Raw genomic sequence first — 6,926 nt, 5'->3', positions numbered from 1 at the left:
GGGGGGGGGGGGCTATTAGATCCAGCCGGCTGTTTGGCACATTTTTTGTAACCAATGCAGCATGAAAGCATAGCGGAAGCAGCAAGTAAACTAGCGGTGGCTAGTTAGCTAGCTAGCTAGCTTTCTATCTCCGCCATGCCCCCACGCCACCCTGGTAACTGAAAAAGGGCCAAACAAAGCTGTCACTCATCTAGTGATAGCAATGTGCTTTGTGTGGATGAAGCATCCACCAGGTCCCATGGCATTAAATGTCACTTGACATCTATGAGTTTTTTTTAACATTAATATGCGTTCCTCCAGCCTGCCTATGGTCCCCCAGTGGCTAGAAATGGTGATAGGTGTAAAACCGAGCCCCGGGTACCCTGCTCTGCCTTTGAGAAAATGAAAGCTCACATGGGCCAATCTGGAATCTTCTCCTTATGAGGTCATAAGGGGAAAGATTACCTCCCCTTTCTCTGCTTTGCCCGTGTCGGTACACGATCAGTCCAGCGCATGCGCAAGGTGTTCGCACATACGCAGATGATAATCATGAAGTACAAGGATTTACGACACTGCACGATCTGTTCCGTTAGCCTCCAACGGGAAGCTGAAGCTAGTTTAGCTAACAGCTATTTCGGCCAACCGCCAACTGACAGCTTGATTCTGTCTAAAATAACGTTACTCAAACTAAACACTGGGAAAAGCAGGCTCCAGCTAAATTAGGACTTTACAGTATTAATAAAGACAATTATTGAGTGATTGTATTTTAAATGATTAACGTAGAACTGACGTAACAGCTGTTAAATATTTTAACGGTTATTTTCAGTTTTGAGGCTCTTTTACATGCTGTCTCAACTAGTAGTTTGTCGAATTAACTGTTAGCTAAACCCACATCAGCTTTCTGGTGAAAGCTAACAGCAGACTACTACTATTAAAAACAGATTGTGCAGTGTCTTATATTCACGTACGTCAGGATTATCATCTGCGCATGCGCAGGACGGATCGTGCAGGCAGCACGGATCGTGTACAGGCAGCCCGCCCAGAGAATTTGACTCGTCCATGAAAAAGAGAGAGACATCATGTCTTGCAAACAAGTAAAGCAATGTTGATGGTCAAGGCCACACCCCCACCCTCCACCTCTCCTCCAACTCTCCTCCACAATAGCATTTAAAGCTACAGACACAAAAATGGCACATACTCAGGAAAGCTCATTGTGGGACTGGCTCTAGTGGCTGTATTTCTGCACCAAGGCTGAATTTTCTCTCTTTTCTCTTCTCGAAATGAACTGTGACTGTCCAAAGTCTCCCGTGACTGCTAGATTTCTGAAGCCTGAATACAGAGCTAAGAGAAGGTGCAGAACTCTAGTTTCTCAGACGACTAAATTACATATGCTGAAAATTATTATGGATTTTTGCCCAAACACTCCTAAAATAAAATTCCTACAACAACTTTAAAGGTCCTATAACATGTAGCTTTTAGATGCTTTTACAAGTTATATAGTCCGGCCTTAGGTCCCTAATATGTATCTGAAGTCTCTATACTAGTGTCCAATACTGTTCTGGTATTTATAGACTTAGTGGTCCCAATACTTTAAGTCCTTTATATAGACCTTATGGTCCTAGTACTGTATCTGAGTCTCTTTTATATAGACGCGGTTAAGTGGTCCAATACTGTATCTGAAGATTCTCTTTTAATAGACCTTAGTGGTCCCTGATACTTATCTGAAGTCTCTTTTATATAGACCTTAGTGGTCCCCTAAAACTGTATCTGAAGTCTCTTTTATATAGACCTTAGTGGCCCTATACTGTATCTGAGTCCCTCTTTTATTAGACCTTAGTGTCCCCTAAACTGTATCTGAAGTCCTCTTTTATATGACCTGTAGTGGTCCCTCAATACTGTATCTGACAGTCTCTTTTATATAGACCTTAGGGTCCCCTAATCTGTATCTGAAGTCTCTTTTATATAGACCTTAGGGTCCCCTAATACTGTATCTGAAGTCTCTTTTATATAGACCTTAGTGGTCACCTTATACTGCATAAACAAGCTAAGATCGTATGGCTGAGCGTTCTCAATGGACGCTGACGTCTTGTCGCGGTCGCATGTCTCCCACTGGGAAGTCTGGATCAATCCCCTTCCTTACATGAGTTGCGCTTTTTCCTCCCTCTCACAGAACTACCAATTTTCAGTGCTACATGGTATTGGAATCTGACTCCACGCTTATTCGTCGTACATGCTGCGTAGTGGTGAATATTAAGCAATTTGCGCTACAAGATACTGAATTGAAATACAGACCGCAAAGCCACTACTAGCGTTTCGGTCAAGCCATCTCGCATTATCAACCACACTGAGTAAATGGGTTAGTTGCACAGCACCTATTCTACTCGCTCGTTTAGTAGCAGTGTTTTGTGTGTGCATTCGAGCCCTATTAATTAAACTCTGTGGTCTTGACTTTGCTTTGTGTCCCTCATCTTCTCTGTAGTCCAACGCTGTAGCTCTTATCTAAACATGACTTAAGGTTTCAGCCATAACTGATTGTGTGCCTTTCAAGAGCTATGGAGAGAGGAATGGTTAATATTTTGTAAGTCCGAGAAGCCGTAGCCTCGCAAGACCAATGTGGATCCTGTCGAGTGAGACAGTTGGGTTTGTCCAGTGGTTATGATGGTATACCCCATTGTCTCCAATCTTTATGCCAGTGATCCGAGTTCAAGTCTCGGTGGACACAACTGTCTATTTAAGCCAGAGTACTCTTGTGAATATAAACAGTCAACCTCTACACCTGGTCCACATCTAGGCCTAATCTGGGTTTATTTGGCTGTTCTATAGAGACCTGTGATACTGAAACAGTCAATTGTTCGTGCGTGGCTGTTTGATACGGCTAGACCTTAACGTCTTGCATTTTCAACACAAGGTCTTCCAAATTTAGACTTAGTTTGAAACATATTACCGATATTTTTCACTATGTCATTATATTTTGCAATGACAGACTTAGCTTGCCAGAGCGCTGTTAGCGTAGTGTTAAAGCGCCTGTCTCGTAAACAGGATATCCTGGTCCAAATCCCAGGCTCCGTGGTTCCTCACTTAATAAAGTGTTTCCACATGGGTTTCGTGAAACTAACATGCATACCAAGATGAAGCCATGTCGATTTATCTAGAGCAACTATATGACATGTTGATGCTTTTTTTGTACCATCATCCCTTTACATAAAGGGGCGAATAAAATCCTTTTTGTCGTTGTAGGTGTTTTTGCAACTTTCGGGTGAAGATTTATAACGTTTTTTAAACTACAGAATTTTAGTCCTTACCTGGCAGCTCTAGGGCTGCCTCCTGCCATTGCCTGCCACACAATGATGCGGTTCGTCGCTGAGGTTATAGCAGCCTCACCGTAATTGAGGTCAATACTGTTTACCATGGGAGAATAAAACAGACACGCCCCCGCCAGCAAACGCTATGTTACTGTTTGAGGAGGACACTAAAGTTCAGAACTTGTGTTTCTAAAGCTTTTCATGGCTCTTCCATGACAGATAATCGCCTGATAACAGCTGTTTTCAGTTCGTTGGGAAAATGTGCCTTACCGCGAGGGCAGTGGTTATGAACCTGTCTATGTGATGAGGGACTTATGTCATAGGAGGCTCGGGCTTTTAACCATGGCTTTGCGGGGAAAGGGTCTCTCATCTCTTCAAGGACCTCGCATTGGAGCCTTCTGTGTGTCCCTCGTAGTCGGCCCTGCCTATGAACAGGAGTCCCTAGAGTGCGGTCTGGCTCAGACATGTACGCAGCTGTTTATCATTTGCAAGCAGTTCGCAAGGGTTCCCCTGCTGTCCTGGCTGGATGCGAAGATGGCATAGGAAGCAACACTGTTCCCTCTATCTCATTGTAAATTTCCATTGCAAACAGGCTTCGTTCTGTTCTCAAAGTGGCCTGTGCGTAGCCTTGAGTGGGCTATAACGCCGCCTTTCTGTGTACCCATAGACAAAGCCTGGTTCCAAACATCCCAGCAGCGCGCCTGTTCGTTGCTATGATTTTCTGTAACTCTTAACCCGGTCGCTACCAAGAGTTATCCATTTTGCTAATGCTTTTCCAGAGCACAAAAGTGGTACACTTGTGCTGTTCTGTGTCTTATAGCATTATATGTGGCTGAAAACAGTCTATCCCAGTGGAGTGAATGCTCTTCATAGAGGCAGGTGGGCTGCAATGTTAGGTCAGCCATTATGGGGAATCACGGGTTAGATTTCCACCGTGACACTCATCAAGTGTTGCAGTGTGATGAGCGGATGGCCTCCCGCCCTCTCCCAATCCATACTCCCCCGTACACACCTGTTCCAGCTCCTTCCCTCTGGTAAGCGCTACACAGAGCACTTCTACGTTCGGCTAAAACCAACTGAATCGTACCAATTTCTTACCACAAGCCATCACTACTCTGATGAAATATTTGCACCGCTCTCCATTGCTTCTGAATGAGAGTAGGTTTTGTTGTTTTGTTTGTGAGTTACTCAAGTTTGGGTCGCGTGGCTTAGCTGGTTAAAGTGCCTGTCTATACACAGGTCATCCAGGTTTCAAATCCCTGCAGTCTCTTGTTGTTTCAGTCATTACCTCGTTTTGCCTACCATCCTCATGTCTACCCCAACCCCATCTACTCATTAAAGAGCCCTGGTCGCAAATGAAAAAAGCCACTTTTACATTTAACACAGAACCCTACATCGCACGACTTTATAGTAGTAGGCTTCGTGTACACACCATCAAACTACAGGAAACTTGCGCAGCACTCGGGCTATAGCAGAGTTCTGCCGAGGTCAGTCAGCAGGTTTTGTGGTGCTGTTTATAGAAACTACATCCCTGTTATACGCTTGATCAACATGAATCACGAGATCCTGGGTCCATGTGACTTCAGTGGTCCCGGCATGGCCTGCAACAAATCCACCTGGTGGGTGGTGAGCGACTGTGCGGATCACGGAGCAGACCAAAACGAAGCCGAGTGGATCCGCAGTTGGTGGAAGTCCAGGGTAACGGCCTCCTGCAACACCCCTTGTGGGTGTGAGCATGCATTCTGTTGCGTGGCATTTTCTTGGTCGGTGCACAACCAAAACAGTTTTCTGATGTTGACGCGCTGCTGCTATCTTGGTCTGTACACTTTATGGTTTCTCATTGACTTGTGTTAAATAACTTGTTAACAATTCATCTGGACGGGTTCGGAATGAATCAGATCATCTAAAGGGGGTGGATTAACTACCCACATTACACCTGAAATACCTTCAAGATTTGAATGATCCTTTGGAACTGAAGTGTTTGGGAATCCCCATCAGTCATTCAGAACTGCCCAAGGCTCTATCTTTGTCTGATTGATGGTACTAACTGTAATGGAGTCTGTCAGGCCTCAGGGGTTCTCCATTGTAAAACCCAATGGTATTTTACAGCTGTGATGGCCGAGTGGTTAAGGCTTTGGACTTGAAATCCAATGGGGTCTCCCTGTGCAGGTTCAAACCCTGCTCACAGCGATTTCCATCTACAGAATAAATAAGAATTTAGTGACATATAGGGGAGGATGATATTTTGAGAAATTACAGTTTATAGGCGGTGCAGATCCTTCCAAATTGGCTCCCTCTTCTTAGATCCATGACGACCCTGTGATTCTTCCTTCAGTTGCATATCCCGATATAGTCAACTAATATCAAATAATCAATTCATTAATTTTCATTCCAGCAGCATCAAAGATGTTAAAATCAGGCAGTCAGCGCCCAACGTGCCTTGACCGATAAAGTTCCTGTTTATTTCACCTCAGTCAGCATCACATGCACCTGAAACCCCACCCGACAGTGATGTCACAGGGTTCCCTGGTTACACGTTCCACTTAGCCCAACTAAACAGTTTTGAAAGCAGTTAAAAATGGTCCAACCCCTTTCCCTTCAATATGTATTCTTGGCCCCCCCCCCCCCTCAACATCCACAACTGGTCAAAATTTAATAAGTCTTTTTAAGCACTATAGTCAAAAATCAATACCAAATATATACAATCTTGATGGCTGATAACAAAAGTATTAAACTGATTATCAGGCACTGCTTGAATTGGCCCCAGGATCTCTGTTTACAAGACAGGTGCTTTAAAACCACTAACTACAGCGCCTCCTACGGTTTGCCTGTCTGCAAGATTACAATGAGCTAGTGAACATGTTCCGAACTCCCATCTTTGTCAAGCAGCTCCGCAGGGAACCCCAACTTCCCTTTTCAGAGCGACTTGGGTTGATCTCCGAGGCTAGCACCCGCAGTTTGGAGATACTAATCCCTCCACCTAGTCAAGTCACCTTACCCAATACCTACTCCCAGGTGGACGTGCCTGGACTACCTCCCTATGGAGTCCCCCACGAGTCAATTTCTCTCATTTTGGGTTATTGCCGCCACACTCTGCTAAGCTTCTGCAACGATCTGGAAAGAGTGCTGGGCCCGGAACGCTATCCCCCGTCTGTGGTTAAATGGTGACTGGTCCACCATGGTGGACGTGAGCTTCCTGGCTCTATTTAATGTTTGTGTTTCTTGTTGTTTAAACAAGGTTAAGATTAATGAAAGTGGTAATTGTAATAAACTTTATTATTCCTTGTGTTAAAGCAAAAAGGATACCTTACTTATTTGCGTTACTTTTGTAACAGTTACTGCCAATACTTACGCGCCTCAGTATAACGGTAGTTATAGCTTTATTCTAGGTAAAAGAGAACTTAATACTTAACATTACACATATTTCATGGAGTGCTGTGGCTTAGTTGGTTAAATGCCTAGTCCTAGTAAACCGGAGATCCTGGTTCAATCCCAGCAAGCACCTTGTTGTTTCCGAGATTACCCTCATTTGCATCCTCATCATGGGCACCCACCCCCTTCTACGATCTTTTGCATTCAGTCCTCGTAATCCCCATAAAAATTATCTATCACTGAATTGAACTGTTGTGTGCTGCATTCAGAGTA

The 6,926-nt window shown here is 44.3% G+C and overlaps 1 protein-coding gene and 1 non-coding gene across 2 annotated transcripts in view; one reads left to right on the top strand and one right to left on the bottom strand.

Annotated features, from left to right (window-relative positions):
* The window catches only part of trmt44 (tRNA methyltransferase 44 homolog), a 42,550-nt gene that overhangs the window by 14,767 nt on the left and 20,857 nt on the right, over positions 1-6,926 (bottom strand). The gene's annotated exons all lie outside the window — the stretch shown is intronic.
* Positions 5,390-5,471, top strand: trnas-uga (transfer RNA serine (anticodon UGA)). Its single transcript has one exon. It is a non-coding gene; the product is annotated as a tRNA-Ser (tRNA).

The sequence above is a fragment of the Etheostoma spectabile genome, unplaced genomic scaffold (genome assembly GCF_008692095.1).
Source record: "Etheostoma spectabile isolate EspeVRDwgs_2016 unplaced genomic scaffold, UIUC_Espe_1.0 scaffold352, whole genome shotgun sequence".
NCBI classification, from domain to species: domain Eukaryota; kingdom Metazoa; phylum Chordata; class Actinopteri; order Perciformes; family Percidae; genus Etheostoma; species Etheostoma spectabile.
This window is presented reverse-complemented; position numbering and strand designations above follow the sequence as displayed.